At 40.7% G+C, this 16,763-nt stretch overlaps 1 protein-coding gene and 1 pseudogene across 1 annotated transcript in view; both read right to left on the bottom strand.

Annotated features, from left to right (window-relative positions):
- The window catches only part of ASIP (agouti signaling protein), a 96,160-nt gene that overhangs the window by 36,644 nt on the left and 42,753 nt on the right, over positions 1-16,763 (bottom strand). The window lies entirely within an intron of this gene.
- On the bottom strand, positions 14,781-14,960 carry LOC133045382 (U4 spliceosomal RNA; annotated as a pseudogene).

Here is a 16,763-nt window from a genome sequence, read left to right as displayed (position 1 = left end):
CTGGAATCAAGATTGCCAGGAGAAATATCAATAACCTCAGGTATGCAGATGACACCGCCCTTATGGTGAAGAAGAACTAAAGAGCCTCTTGATGAAAGTGAAAGAGGAGAGTGAGAAAGTTGGCTTAAAGCTCAATATTCAGAAAACTAGGATCATGGTATCTGGTCCCATCACTTCATGGCAAATAGATGGGGAAACAGTGGAAACAGTGACAGACTTTATTTTTGGGGGCTCCAAAATCACTGCAGATGGTGATTGCAGCCATGAAATTAAAAGACGTTTACTCCTTGGAAGAAAAGTTATGACCAATCTAGACAGCATATTAAAAAGCAGAGACACTACTTTGTCAACAAAGGTCCATCTAGTCAAGGCTATGGTTCTTCCAGCAGTCATGTATGGATGTGAGAGTTGGACTATAAAGAAGGCTGAACGCCAAAGAATTGATGCTTTTGAACTGTGGTGTTGAAGACGACTCTTGAGAGTCCCTTGGACTGCAAGGAGATCCAACCAATCCATCTTAAAGGAAATCAGTCCTGAATATCCGTTGGAAGGACTGATGCTGAAGCTGAAACTCCAATACATTAGCCACCTGATGCAAAGAACTGACTCATTGGAAAAGACCCTGATGCTGGGAAAGATTGAAGGTGGGAGGAGAAGGGGACAACAGAGGATGAGATGGTTGGATGGTATCACTGACTCAATGGACAAGTTTGAGAAAACTCTGGGAGTTGGTGATGGACAGGGAGGCCTAGCGTGCTGCAGTCCATGGGGTCACAAAGAGTTGGACATGACTGAGCAACTGAACTGAACTGAACTGATGTTGAAAGAAAAGAGCATATGCCAGAAAACCTGGGTTTGATATCGAGCTCTGCCATTTATAAGCTAGCTGTGTAATTCTGAACCTAAACCTCTCTGAATCCCTCATCTGAAAGGGGGATATCTCACGGTGTTATTGTAAGAAATTAATTCATTTAACAAACACATTAAGTACCCATAAACAGGACTTCCATGGTGGCTCAGGGTAAAGAATCCACCTGCCAAATCAGCAGACATGGGTTCGATTCTTAGGACAGGAAGATCCCCTGGAAGAGGAAAGGGCAGCCCACTCCAGTATTCTTGCCTGGGAAATCTCATGGACAGAGGACCCTGGCAGGTTACAGTTCATGGGGTTGCAAGAGTCGGACAGAACTTAGTGACTAACCAACAACAACCCATAAACAGCTCCAAACACAGTGCCAGGTACATAATAGCTGCTTAATATTAATTTCCTTTTTCTCAAAGTTGGCTAGGTCTTATGAATAGCTTCTAAATCATTCCAAGTACAGATAATTAAGAGCTCTCTCCAAGAATATTGACATTTCTGTTAGTTTTGCAGAGCCACATGGTTTTCCCACATTGGGTAGAGTTGAGTAACTCACCTCTCAAGAGCCCTTTGACTGGTTTTCACAAAAGGGCTATAATATAGGTGAGCAGGGCTATAATATGGGCTTCCCTGGTAGCTCAGCTGGTAAAGAATCTGCCTGCAATGTGGGAGACCTGGGTTCGATCCCTGGGTTGGGAACATCCCCTGGAGAAGGGAACGGCTACCCACTCCAGTATTCTGGCCTGGAGAATACAGTCCATGGAGTTGCAAAGAGTCGAACATGAGTGAGTGACTTTCACTTCACTTCACTTCAGTGCTATAATATAAGTACTTTGAAGTGTGGGATTTGGGAATTTTTCCAAGGTCAAAGGGCATGTCACAGGGTTGTGATGATCTGATGAGAAGATGCTTGTGAACTATGTCTAAAAACTCTGTAATACTGACCTAGTACATGGTATTTCCAGGAACGAGTCTGAATAGGCCATTGGGCTCAGGTTTCAATTTCCCGTGTGGGGTGAGCTGGGCAGGGGGGGTCATGTGGTTTGCCTGGGGTGGTGATGGCATGCTTTCTGTACCACATCTGGAACTTATTAGAATAGTTTTTCTGGGGGCAGAACTGCCCCTGAGGGCTGTATGCATCTCTGTTGATTGGAAGAATGTGACTTTGAGGGACCTCCCTGGCAGTCCAGTGGTAAAGACTTCATCTTCCAGTGCAGGATGTACAGGTTCAATTCCTGGGGAGCTAAGATCCCACAAGCCTCTTGACCAAAAACCCCAAACATAAAACAGAAGCAATACTGTAACAAATTCAATAAAGACTTTAAAAATGTTCTACATAAACAAAAAGAAAAGGAAAGTGGCTTTGAGAGGTGAGGCCTGAACCACACTTTGAGAGACAAGAGCCTAACTCCCTCTGGTGTTATTTGAAAAAAATTAAAAGTGCTAGTTGCTCAGTCATGTCCGACTCTTTTCAACCCCATGGACTGATGGACCCAGAAATTGAACCCACCTTAGCCCTCCAGGCTCCCCTGTCCATGGAATTCTCTAGGCAAGCATACTGGAGTGGGTAGCCATTCCCTTCTCCAGGGAATCTTCCTGACCCAGGGCTTGAACCCAGGTCTCCCTCATTATAGGCAGATTCTTTACTGTCTGAGCCACCAGGATGCTATCTAAGAGGCTTCAAATCCTTCTATCCAAAAATATCTTCCTTAATGAAATTTTACTTCTTCTGGAATCAGCACCACTCTTTAAGAGTCCTCCAGAGACTGCAAATTATTGCCTTGAATTTCAGCTGAATAATGCCCCTGGATTGCTTTCATGTTTTACCACATCATTTGTTGTTCAGTTGCTCAGTCGTGTCCGACTCTTTGAGACCCCATGGACTGTAGCACGCCAGGCTTCCCTGTCCATCACCAACTCCTGGAGCTTACTCAAACTCATGTCCATTGAGTCGGTGATGCCATCCAACAATCTCACCCTCTGTTGTCCCCTTCTCCTCCTGCCTTCAATCTTTCCCAGCATCAGAGTCTTTTAAAATGAGTCAGTTCTTTGCATCAGGTGGCCAAAGTATTGGAGCTTCTGCATCAGCATCAGTCCCTCCAGTGAATATTCAGATTGATTTCTTTTAGAAGTGACTGGTTTGATCTCCTTGCAGTCCAAGGGACTCCCAAGAGTCTTCTCCAACACCACAGTTCAAAAAGCATTAATTCTTCAGTACTCAGCCTTTTTTATGGTCCAACTCTCACATTCATACATGACTACTAGAAAAACCATAGCTTTGACTAAACAGACCTTTGTTGGCAAAGTAATGTCTCTGCTTTTTAATACACTGTCTAGGTTTAATCTCTAAACAATAAATAGTCTAATTTAGCCTGATTTTGAACTTTATTTAAATGGAGTCCCATAACTTTAGCTTATGTGACTTGCTTCTTTTGTTTTACCTTTTAATGTGTGAAGTTGTGGTTTAGTTACTTTTCCTGCTATATGGTATTCAATTGTGTGATTATCCCACAATTTATTTATCCATATTTCACCGGAATGATCATGTGAGTTGCTCCCAGTGTGGACAATTAATAACAGTGTGGCTCTGAATATTTTTTTTTTCTCTGAATGTTATTGAGTAAGTCTCCTGGGCACACACAGCGGTTACTCTACAGACTCACTTAGAAGTGGAACTGATTGGTTTTAAAGATATATGCATGCTCAACTTAATTAGATAATGCCAAACTGTTTTCTATCATGATTTTACCAATTTAACACTCCAGTCAGGAGTGAATATAAACTGTTCTTGCCCCACTATGTTACCAATATTTGGTTATTTTTTGACTTAAAATTTGCCCATCCTGTATAAAACAGTACTTCATTACAATGTGAATTTACATTTTCTTGATTACCAAAGAGACTGAGCGTTCCCTTCATATTCTTATGGGCATTTGAATTTTCTTTTTTATTAAATTCCAGTTCATGTCTTCTCCCTACTGTTCCATTGATTGTCTTTTTCTTATTGACTCATAAGTATCTTGTGTACTAATCCTTTGTTGGTTATATGTATTGCAAATATTTTCTTTCAATTTGTGGTCTATCCTTCTACTCTCTTTATGGTATTTTAGATGAATAAATTCTTAAGTCTAATGTGGTAAAATTTATTTTTCTTTCTGTATGTTTAAGAAATCTTAATCTTTTCCTTCCTGTGGTCATAAAGATATTTTTCTATATTGTCTTCTAAAAGTTTTATAATTTTACCTTTCATATTAAAATCTCTTTAAGTTTTTATAGTGGATAATATTAAATATATGCAAAACTAGGACTTCTCTGGTAGCTTGGTGGATAGGAATCTGCCTGCCAGCGCAGGGGACACTGGTTCCACCTCTGCTCTGGGAAGATTCCACACACCTCAGAGCTGCTATGACCATGCACCACATCTACTAGCCTGCATACTGCAACTACTGAAGCCCGAAAGCCCTAACGCCCGTGCTCTGCAACAAGAGAAGCCATTGCAATGAGAAGCCCATGCCACAGCTGGAGAGTAGCCCTCACTCACTGCAACTGGAGAAAGCCCACACAAAAGCAAGGAAGATCCAGTAGAGCCAAGAAATAAAATAAATAAAATTTAAAATACATGCAAAAACAGAGAAAATAGTGTATTAAACCTTTTATTCCCTTTGCCTAGCATCAAAAATGTACACACTGGGAACAATCTTGTTTTATCCATACTCCCATCCTCTACATTCACTGGTTCTTGTTCAGTTGCTCAGTCATGTCCAACTTTTTGAGATACCATGGACTGCAGCCAGGCTTTCCAGTCCTTCACCATCTCCCAGAGTTTGCTCAAACTCATGTCCATTGAGTCGGTGATACCATCCAACCATCTCATCCTCTGTTGTTCCCTTCTCCTACTGCCCTCAATCTTTCCCAGTATCAGGGTCTAATTATTTATTTTTTTAATCATTTATAAAAAATGTTATATTGTTTATTTTTATATTTTCTTTTGTTTACTTAATTTTATCAATGGCATTTCCAAAACATCAAATTTTGGCTTTGTTCATCTTCTTCAGTGTGTATTTGCTTTCTTTTTCACTAATTTCTGCTTTTTCCCCCTTTGCTTTCTTAGAATTTATTCTGCTTTTTTTTTTTTACTTAACTTCATATGCTGGATGCTTACCTCTTTACTTTTAAGACTTTCTTCCTTTTTTTTTTCCTTTGTGTGTGTCCTCAGTTGCTCTAACTCTTTATAACACTTTGGACAGGCTCCTCTGTGCAGGGGATTTTTCAGGCAAGCAGACTGGAGTAGGTTGCCATTTCCTTCTCCATGGAATCTTCCCAAAACATTGCAGGTGGATTCTTTACTGCTGAACCATCAGGCAAGCCCCCTTTTTTCCCTTTAAGGATATGAATTGCCCTCTAAACAGTGGTTGATTGCATCTCACCATTTGGATGCATAGTAGTTTTACTATCGTTCAGTTATAAGTATTTTCTAGTTTCCTTTATAATTGCCTATGAGTTAAGTTTTAAATTTCATAAATATGTGAAGTTCTAAAAATTTTTGTTATTGGTTTCTAAACTAATTGCATTGTAGTTCCAGAATGTGGTCTGTTAGATACTAACCACTTAAAATAAGTTTAGCCTCACCTTATGGCCTAGCATTTGTTCAGTTTTCATAAGTAAATATTCCAAGGGTACTTTAAGAATATTTTCTGCAGTCATTAGGTGCAATGCTCTTTTTTCCCCTGTCCTAGAGAGTGTCCCCTTGATCTCCAGCAGCTTAGAGATCATTTAAGCCACAATAATGGAAGAGGCTGTTTTTTCTGATGCCAGGGACTCTTTGGCACTTAATTCTAGAAAGAATATTTCTCAAAGATGCACCAAGCACCATTTTGCCGGACACGTTACAGTGTCAATAAAGTCTCCTTCAGACCTCACTTCTGCCTTAGCACGTATTTACACTGTCTCCTTCTCTGTGTTTGCAGATTTCAGACTTTACCTTGCCTCACTCATGATCTAGTTCTTTCATCACTCCTCAATGGCTTTGGAGGAAGCAGATTTTCACAAAAACTTTTGTGGTTATTGATTTCCAAGGAAATAATATGGGACAGCTAGCCCTATGCCAGCTAACTAGTAGATGTGCAATAAAAATTTTTGAATGGAAAAACTAAAAAGATAATACAATGTCAAAACTGAAGTTCATTTACTAAAAATTATAACCAAGGCGGAAGATCTCATTTAAATGCTTAAGAATTAGAATATAAGCTAATATAAATTTAGAACATAATTCACAAGTTGCTTAATTATTCTTTTCCACTGAGAATATAAACTAGTTATCATTCCATCTTTAGTCATAGAATCCACACATGTGTGACACACACACACAGAAGTGACAGCAGATTAAAATGAATATAGTGAAAGCATATCTAACCTGGGGTTAGATTTTAAAGTCAGTTTATGTAGCAAAAATTGCACACAGTCAAAATTGCCCTTGAAATCCCATAAGAAGATGCTGTGTTGTTTTCATATAGTTTACACAGGCAGTTTTTCTCCAATGTCAGAATAGACTGCTGTTACTTCAGCAAATTTGGAAAATTCTGCAATGGCCACAGGCCTGGAAAAGGTCAGTTTTTATTCCAATCCCAAAGAAGGGCAAAGCCAAAGAATGCTCAAACCACCAGACAACTGCACATAGATCACACGCTAGCAAGGCAATGCGCAAAATCCTTCAAACTAGGCTTCAGCAATACATGAACCAAGAACTTCCAGATGTACAAACTGGGTTTAGAAAAGGCAGAGGAGCCAGAGATCAAATTGCCAACATCTGTTGGATCATAGAAAAAGCAAGGGAATTTCAGAAAAATTTCTGCTTCACTGGCTATGTTAAGTCTTTGACTGTGTAAATCACAACAAACTGTGGAAAATTCTTAAAGAAACTGGAATACCAGACCACCCTACCTGCTTCTTGAGAAACCTGTATGCAGGTAAAGAAGCAGAAGTTAGAACTGGACATAGAACAACAGGTTGGTTCAAAATTGGGAAAGGAGAACTGCAAGGCTATATATTGTCGCCCTGCTTATTTAACTTAAATGCAGAGTATGTCATGAGAAATGCCAGGCTGGATAAATCACAAGCTGGAATCAAGATTGTTGGAAGAAATATCAATAACCTCAGATATGCAGATGATACCACCCTATTGGCAGAAAGTGAAGAGGAACTAAAGAGCCTCTTGATAAGGGTGAAAGAGGAAACTGAAAAAGCTGGCTTAAAACTCAACATTCAAAAAACTAAGATCATGACATCCAGTCCCATCAAATTATGGTAAATAGATGGGAAAGCAATGGAAACAGTGACAGACTATTTTTTGGGCTCCAAAATCACTGCAGATGGTGACTGCAGCCATGAAATTAAAAGATGCTTGCTCTTTGGAAGAAAAGCCATGACCAACCTAGACAGCATATTAAAAAACAGAGTCATCACTTTGCCAACAAAGGTCCATCTAGTCAGAGCTATGTTTTTTCCAGTAGTCATGTTCAGATGTGAGTGCTGGGCCATAAAGAAGGCTGAGCACTGAAGAATGAATGCTTTCAAACAGTGGTGCTGGAGAAGACTCTTGAGAGTCCCTTGGACAGCAAGCAGATCAAACAAGTCAATCCTAAAGGAAATCAACCCTGAATATTCATTGGAAGGTCTGATGCTGAAGCTGAAACTACAATATTTTGGCCACCTGATGTGAAGAGCTGTCTCACTGGAAAAGACCCTGATGCTGAGAAAGAATGAGGGCAGTAAGAGGTGGGGGCAACAGAGGATGAGATGGTTGGATGGCATCACTGACTCAATGGACATGAGTTTGAGCAAACACTGGGAAATGGTGAGGGACAGGAAAGCCTGGAGTGCTGTAGTCCATGGGATCATAAAGAGTTGAACACGACTTAGCGATTGAACAACTTCAGTTAAGCACCAGATTAAAGAGTTGGTTTGCATTTAGGGGTCATGGTTCTTTAATCATCAGACTCAGTTAGCTTAGTTCTGAAGCTCATAAAAAAAAAAAAAAAAAAAAAATGAGAGAGCCTGAGGAAACAGCAGATTCTTCCCTCTCATTTAACACTCATAATAACAGTATTAAGTGGAACAATGGAGAAATCCCCAGCACTATTTAAGTCCCTCCCTCTCTTCCTTCTTTCCTTTCCTTTTTGCTTACAGTATGAAGGAGTTCTGAAAGGTTCTCTGGAAAGAGGCATCTTCAGGCACCTTTAATAGTCTTTTTATGATATAAAGTCTTAAGAGAACAGATCTTAAGTGAGAATGTTTCTGACACAAGGGCAAGTAATGAACTAGCAGTTTTTGGACATGGTTGACTTTCCTGAAGGTAAAATCACACAAAGTAAACATCTAGGTTCTTGATGACCTTCCATATTTTAACTCACTCAATTTCAATAATTTCTCCAAATTAAAATATTTGTTGAGCATCTACTTTATGTCAAGTATCATGGGCACTGGAGAGACAATCCAGATAACTGATCACTGAGATGATCATTCAATCCTTTTGGCAACTTTTGCTTAATCCTTTGTACTCAGTCACTCAGTCATGTCCAACTCTTTGCAACCCCATCAACTGTAGCCTGCCAGGCTCCTCTGTCCATGGAGTTTTCCAGGTAAGCATACTGGAGTGAACTGCCATTTCCTACTCCAGCTTAATCCTTTAGTACTCTGTAAACCCCCTCCTTTCTTACATTGCTCAAAGTGAAAGGGAAATTAGTTAATGGCATCCTAAGTGATATAAATAGCAACCCAAGACTCAACTTATAATCCTTATTAGCTTTTTTACTTTCTAGAAAGATCTGGATATGGCCTAGCCCAGCAGTAATAATAACAGCTACCAAATAGTGATTTCTTACCATATACCAGCCATGATGCTAAGAACTGCATTTATCTTATCTCAGTTAACTCTCACAATGACTATGTGTGTCTCAGTTGCTCAGTCGTATCTGACTCTTTTTGAGCCCATGGACTGTAGCCCACCAGGCTCCTCTGTCCATGGGATTCTCCAGGCAAGAATACTAGAGTGGGTTGTCATTTCTTTCTCCAGGCAATCTTCTGAACCCAGGGATCGAACCAAGGTCTCTTGCATTGCAGGCAGATTCTTTACCATCTGAGCCACCAGGGAAGCCCTCACAATGACTATAAACTAGGAATTATTCTCATTTAACAGTTGAGAAGACAGAGGCACAGAGCAGTTTAATGGTTTGTTTTGAACTATTTCAATATACTGCCTCTCAAATTTCCCTTATACCACACAGAGGGAAACGTAGTTGTTAAAAGCTGTATAGATGTGCAGCCTAGTGGTGATCCTACAGGCAAAACAAGTTATAGAAGATAAAATAAGAATATAGATCATTATAGATTTTAGAAGATTTTGTTCCTGATTTCAAGGAGTTCATCTCTTATTCTCCTAAGATAAGTCAAGAAAATATTTCAATGAAGAAATAGGTTCAGTGTGATCCTGGGGTCAGACTGCAGGTCAGGGCCAGAGTTCCCAGTGCTAAAGTGGTGTTGCTCTTCTCTCCCTCTCAGACACCCCAGTTCTGTCCCAACTATGTATCTTCATTTTTATCCACTGCTCCCAAGAACTTCAGAAGCACCACAGAGACCCCAGTCCGATTTTCTCCAGGAAAAAATGGGACAGAGTTTGGGGAACTTCCCTTGTTGTCTCTGTAATCTCAGGTTTAGGAGAGTTTGGATTGAAACTGGGAGAAAGAGAAAAAATTTCATTTCCAGTTGTGAAGGAAAATCTTCAGGGAAAGGTTTTATGACATCTCAGTCACAACTGGAATGAAGAGCCATCTATTTGAGGCACAGACCATTTGACAGACTTCCACCACATACATTTCCTTGTTTTTACAGAACTAACTGGCTCATGAATTGTTGAAAGATTCAAAGTTATATAACCACAAATAATAGGAGCAAATTCTACCACTGGGTTTCATGGGTATTATGAACTTTTGAACTTATTGGAGATGCCAGAAGGCATTGTGGTTTAAAGCTATTCTTTACTGCTTCAATTCCTATAGTAGTTACACAGCGAGATGGTATTCAGTTCAGTTCAGTCACTCAGTCATGTCTGATTCTTTGTGATCCCATGGACTGCAGCACAACAGGCTTCCCTGTCCATCACCAACTCCCGGAGCTTGCTCAAACTCATGTGCATTGAGTTGGTGATGCCATCCAACTATCTCGTCATCTGTCATCCCCTTCTCCTCCTGCCCTCAATCTTCCCCAGCATCAGGGTCTTTTTCAATGAGTCAGTTCTTTGCATCAGGTGGCCAAAGTATTGGAGTTTCAGCTTCAGCATCAGTCTTTCCAATGAATATTCAGGACTGATTTCCTTTAAGGTTTGACTGGTTTGATCTCCTTCCAAGTCCAAGGGACTCACAAGAGCCTTCTCCAACACGACAGTTCAAAAGCATCAATTCTCCAGTGCTCAGCTTTCTTTATGGCCAAACTGTCACATCCATACATGACTACTGGAAAAACCATAGCTTTGACTAGATGGACCTTTGTCGGCAAAGTAATGTCTCTGCTTTTTAATATGCTGTCTAGGTTGGTCATAGCTTTTCTTCCAAGGAGCAAGTGTCTTAATTTCATGGCTGCAGTCACCATCTGCAGTGATTATGGAGCCCAAGAAAATAAAGTCTGACACTGTTTCCAATGTTTCCCCATCTATTTGCCATGAAGTGATGGGACCAGATGCCATGATCTTAGTTTCTGAATGTTAGTTTTAAGCCAGCCTTTTTCACTATCCTCTTTTACCCCCATCAAGAAGCTCTTTAGTTCCTCTTCACTTTCTGTCATCTGCGTATCTGAGGTTATTGATATTTCTCCTGACAATCTTGATTCCAGCTTGTGCTTCATCCAGCCTGGCATTTCGCATAATGTACTCTGCATATAAGTTAAATAAGCAGGGTGACAATATACAGCCTTGACATACTCCTTTCCCAATTTGGAACCAGTCTGTTGTTTCATGTCTGGTTCTAATTGTTGCTTCTTCACCTGCATACAGATTTCTCAGGAGGCACGTAAGGTGGTCTGGTATTCCCATCTCTTTCAGAATTTTCCACAGTTTGTTGTGATCCACACAGTCAAAGTCTTTGATGTAGTCAGTAAAGCAGAAGTAAATGTTTTTCTGGAACTCTCTTGCTTTTTTGATGACCCAGCAGATGTTGGCAATTTGATCTCTGGTTCCTCTGCCTTTTCTAAATCTAGATGGTATTAGCCTCAAATAATTTTGCCTGACTGTTGCTTTTTTTGTTACCTACTTAACACATCTTCTGACCCCCTAAACTGGATTGTGTGTGTGTGCGTGCATGTGTTAGTCACTCAGTTGTGTCCAACTGTTATTGATCCTGTGGACTGTAGCCTACCAGGCTCCTCTGTCCATGGAATCCTCCAGGCAAGAATACTGAAATGGGTTTCCATTCCCTTCTCCAAGGGATCTTCCTGACCAAGGGATCAAAACTGGGTCTCCTGCATTGCAGGCAGATTCTTTATCATCTGAGCCACCAGAGAAGACCCAAACTGGGTTAGGGCTTCCTTGTTATACATTCTTGGAGAAGGCAATGGCACCCCGCTCCAGTACTCCTGCCTGAAAAATCCCATGGACGGAGGAGCCTGGTGGGCTGCAGTCCGTGCAGTTGCTAAGAGTCGGACACGACTGAGCGACTTCACTTTCACTTTTTACTTTCATGCACTGGAGAAGGAAACGGCAACCCACTCCAGTGTTCTTGCCTGGAGAATCCCAGGGATGGGACAACCTGCTGGGCTGCCGTCTATGGGGTCGCACAGAGTCAGACACAACTGAAGCAACTTAGCAGCATCAGCAGCAGTATACATTCTCACAGCAACCTGTACTTTTCTTTCTTAGAGTGAATAAAATTACAGTTATTTTTGTGATGTGTGTAGTGCCTGTATCTCTCTTGTAGAATGTAAGCTCCATAAGGAAAGGCATCTAAATACACTGTTTGCCACAATATCCCCAGGTCCTAGTGCAGGGCCTGACCCCAGAGATGCTCAATTAATGTCCAGTGAGACATGAAAGAGTTCATAATTTAAGAATCACAGAATTTAAGAACTGAGAGGGATGTTATGAGTCTGTTTAGTCCAACCCTCTCAGTTTATATAATAGAAAACTGAGTTCCAGAGAAATAAAGAGATTTACCCATTGTTACATACTGTTGTGTGGCACGGTCACAACTAAAACTGGGCCTCTTTAATTACCCTTCCTCTACCTTATTGCATTTATGGTTAGTTAAAAGTTTTAGACTGAGGGCATCAACTAGAAATTATGGATGTAGTGTGTTGAGTAGTGCCCTTCTCAAAATTCCACCTGAAACCTCAGAATATAACCTTATTGTTTCCTCAACTATTTCCTGAAAAACTGTACATTTTTCCTTTTGATTCACCAAAAGACCTTATGTAAATATAGTGTTTTCTCTAAGATGTAAGCAGATCCTGTGTTTAATATAGTGCTTTGAGATTTACAAAAAAGTCAGGCAAGTTGCTTGTTGAACTCATGATAGAAACAACATGTTAACTAAAAATAAACTGACAGCTTACTCCGTGCCATGTGGTGCTAAGCACTATACATGCTTTATCTCATTTAATCTTCACAACAATTCTAGGTTCTATTATTTTATAATGGGTAAACTGGAGTTTAGCAAGATGAAGAAGATCATTCACAGTTATACAACCATAAAATTGATGGAGTAGTTAATCTTACTCCAGAGACTTTCTCCTTAAACAGTATGCCACAAGAAGAGAAGCTCCATGCTATCATTTCTATTACCGCAAATGAAATTTGCTTTTTTTTCTGCTTAGGCATCCACCTGGGCCCCCCTTATGACCACCATAATACTTATGAGAACCAATGTAAACATGCTTCATGTTGTTTGCTATACAGTGAGCAATAAAGTACTCTGTTTATGACTCAGGAGTCTTGAGTCTCTTGCCAGCAACATGCTAACATTAGTTTGTGTGACATAAAAGAAAATATCTATATTGGTCTCTGTATGCTCCCCTCCCCAACTTGCTGGTGCAGAGTTGTTAAAACCCTTATAATTTCCTAAGTGATAAGAACACTAGTTGGACCATAAAAAAAGGCTTAGAGCTGAAGAATTGATACTTTTGAATTGTGGTGCTGGAGAAGACTGTTGAGAGCCCCTTGGACAGCAAGGAGATCAAATCAGTCAATCCTAAAGGAAATCAACCCTGAATATTCATTGAAAGGATTGCTGCTGAAGCTGAAGCTTCAATACTTAGGCTACCTGATACAAAGAGCTGACTCATTGGAAAGGACCCTGATGCTGGGAAAGATTGAAAGCAGGAGGAGAAGAGGGTGGCAGAGGATAAGATGGTTAGATAGCATCACCGATTCAATGGCCATGAATGTGAGCAAACTCTGGGAGATAGTGGAGGACAGGGAAGCCTGGTGTGCTCCAGTCCATGAGGTCACAGAGAGTTAGACATGACTTAGCAACTGAACAACAACAAAGAACACTAGTAGCATCTCTTGTTCTAATATATGGTCTCTGACACAGGGCTCTGAAAACCCTTGTAAATTCCTAAGTGATAAAAGTGTTAGGAACATCTTTTTTTTTTTTTTAAATGAGGTGACTATGGGCATGCTCCTGGATGAGGGCTAGTCACTAGAAAGATTAAATCATTATTAGAAGCTTGAAATGTTCAGTCTGCCCTAATCCCCACTTCTCCAGAGAGAGGAGAGGGGCTGGAAAGGGAGTTAATAATTTATTACACTTACACAAGGAAGCCTCCATAAAAATCCCCATAGCTTGGGCTTGGGGAAGTTTCTGGTGGTGAACACATCCACATACCAGGAGGGTGGAGCACCCCAACTGCACAGCGACTGGAGCTCCTGTGCTTGGATCCAGCCTTGGTCTACATAGCTCTTTATTTGGCTGTTCATCTGTATCCTTTATCATATCCTTTAATAAACTGGAAGACTTCAGTAAGTTTTCGCTGAGTTCTGTGAGCCACTCTAGCAAATCAATCACACCCAAGCAGGAAGTTGTCAGAACCAACCAACCTTGTTGGTCAGAAAAGCAGGTGAAAATCTGAGCTCGTGACGGTATCTGAAGTGGTGTACGGAGGTGTACTTTGTGGCCTTGACCTCTTTACTTGCGGAATATGCTGCTCTCTTTGGGTAGGTAGTGTCAAAATTGAGTTGACTTGTAGAACAATAAGCTGGTGTTGCAGAAAATTGCTTGGTGTGGGGAAATAGCCCCACATAAATGCTGTCAGCAGTGCTGTGAGTGTGGCAGAAGTGTGAGATGAGAGTAAAGAAGGCACATAGGAGAGAAAGGCAAGAGGGAAGAACTCAGTTCTTCTCTACTCAGGAGGACTAGTAGGTTTTTCTTACATAGCTGGTAAGTAGGATAAAAATCACATCTCAGCCTTGAGAATTCTGACAATGGGATGCTAACAGAGACATGACTCTTTGGAAGACAAAGGATATGGACCCCATGGGCAAAGGCTGGGGTTATGAGGACACTGCTTGGGATCTGGTAGTGAATACTCTTACACAAGGGGTGGGTGAGAGGTGGGGGGAAATGGTCTCCCAGTGCCCTACCTATTAATGTAGCTGAGCAGTCTGAGGAAGGACTGAAACAAACCATCAAAAAATGGTGCCTGAATGGTTGTTGCTCATTCTCCTCAGGATGGGAGAAGGAAGGGATGACAATGGACAGCAAGCCGCAGGGCCCCTGTTAAAAGACAATGTGGCAACAGCTAATGAGTCAGGAGTCCCCAAAGCTGAATTAAATATCAGCAATGAGGACTTGAGTTTTGGGGGAAGTAAGGATATTACAAGTTTGGTTGAACAGAGAACAAGAGGTCCAGCAGAAACAATATAGATTCCTAGAAAGAAAAGGAAATCAGAGCATGAGTTAAAGGTTAGAGGCCATTTTCTAGTATACAGCACCACCTGCCTGATGCAGCTACCAAGTACAACCCTTAAATTTATTTATTTATTTATTTTTTTAATTAGCAATAATCGCGCCTCGGATAAACCTCATTGGCTACGATACTGCCACTGCGCAAAGCTACAACCCTCAAATTTAAAAAAAAAAAAAAGGCAACTGTTAGCCTGCTGCTAAATCCTTGTTGTGGAGAAGGCAATGGCAACCCAGCCCAGTACTCTTGCCTGGAAAATCCCATGGCAGGAGAAACCTGGGGGGCTGCAGTCCATGGGGTCGCTAGGAGTCGGACACGACTAACTTCACTTTCACTTTTCACTCTCATGCATTGGAGAAGGAAATGGCAACCCACTCCAGCGTTCTTGCCTGGAGAATCTCAGGGACAGGGGAGTCTAGTGGGCTGCCGACTATGGGGTCGCACAGAGTCGGACACAACTGAAGTGACTTAGCAGCAGCAAACCCCTGTTGAAGCTGAATGCCTGGCCCATGAGGCTGTGTAACTCTTCAGCCTGATAGTCCCATTTTGGATCGGTAAACAAGAACTCTACAGTCAACCAGGGAAGATTTCAAAAGGCCTTGCTAGTCAAGTGGAAATGGTATATTCAAGTGCATAGCTGGGCTGGTTTTAGTGACAAGCCAAATTTATGTGAAAACTTTCTCCCCTCACTAGCTCACTTGGGCCCTTGATTTGCAGAGGTTCTCCTAAATGCCTAAGCCTGGTTCACTGATGGTTTTATTAAAGTGAAAATTGATGGTGTTCAGGGACTGGCTGGCTCCAACAATTCTGGAAGACCAACTGCAGTAGAACCAATTAGCACAATGAGATGAAATGAAAGTAATCACCTTTACCTTAAGACTAGTCATGCTATATATTTTAACTGACTCTTTGGCTGTTCCCAATCTTAGCTGTCTGACTTGCTGCTTGGAAGATGACAGACTGACAAATTAAAGGAACCCCTCTTTGGATCATGAACAAATGGGAACAAATTGCAGATGCCAATCAGTCTGGATCACTCACGTGATAGACAAAATAAGGGTTCTTTTTTTTTTTTTTTTTAAGGGTTCATTTTTTGATAATACCAACTGGAATCAAGCTACTGATCAAGCTGCTTGCACCATTCAGACTACCACAACTGCTACCTAGATCCAACATCACATTGGACATGGTAGCACATCATAAAAGGACTGGGCACACATTTCTATGTGGATTCTATGTTTCTGATGTTGAAGTTACCACTGCATGCCAGACTTGTGACTTCTGTCAGAAGTTGGCTTATTTGTCTCATGGTGAAAACAGGCCATATTGCAATGGGTATTGACCCTACTGGTTCCTGGGGAATTGATGAATCAGAACCTTTGAACCCATCTGAGGGCTTCTCATTGCTGTCGATTTATTCTTAAATTATGATTTTGCTGTTTTAGTCTGATAAGCCAATTCTGGCCAAATCATTGTGGCCCTTAAAACTAACATGATTTTGGCTTTCTGGATGATGATAATTATGCACCTTTTATTACAAAAGCTCATTTAACAATGGAAAAATAGTCAAAGTATTTGATAGACATTTCATTCCCCTTATCCTCAGACTGCTGGCATCATTGAGGGATGGAATAAAACATTTTAAAAGATAATGGCTTTATAGAGACATAACTCACATATATAAAATTCACCCTTTTGAAATGTACAATTTCAGTGGTTTTACATTTTCACAGAATCGTGCAACCATCATACAATACATAGATTTTCGTGACTGGCTTCTTTCATTTAGCACAATGTTTTCAAATTTCATCTGTGTTGTAGCACGCATCAGTACATTCTTTTTCAAAGCTAAATAACATTCTATTTTATGGATTTGCTACATTTTTACTTATATATTCATTTGTTGACTGGAATTTGGGCTGCTTCCATTTTTTGGCTAGTTTGAATAATACTG

This window comes from Dama dama, chromosome 23 (assembly GCF_033118175.1).
Source record: "Dama dama isolate Ldn47 chromosome 23, ASM3311817v1, whole genome shotgun sequence".
NCBI classification, from domain to species: domain Eukaryota; kingdom Metazoa; phylum Chordata; class Mammalia; order Artiodactyla; family Cervidae; genus Dama; species Dama dama.
The sequence above is the reverse complement of the archived record's forward strand: the minus strand, read 5'-3'. Positions and strand labels throughout refer to the sequence as shown.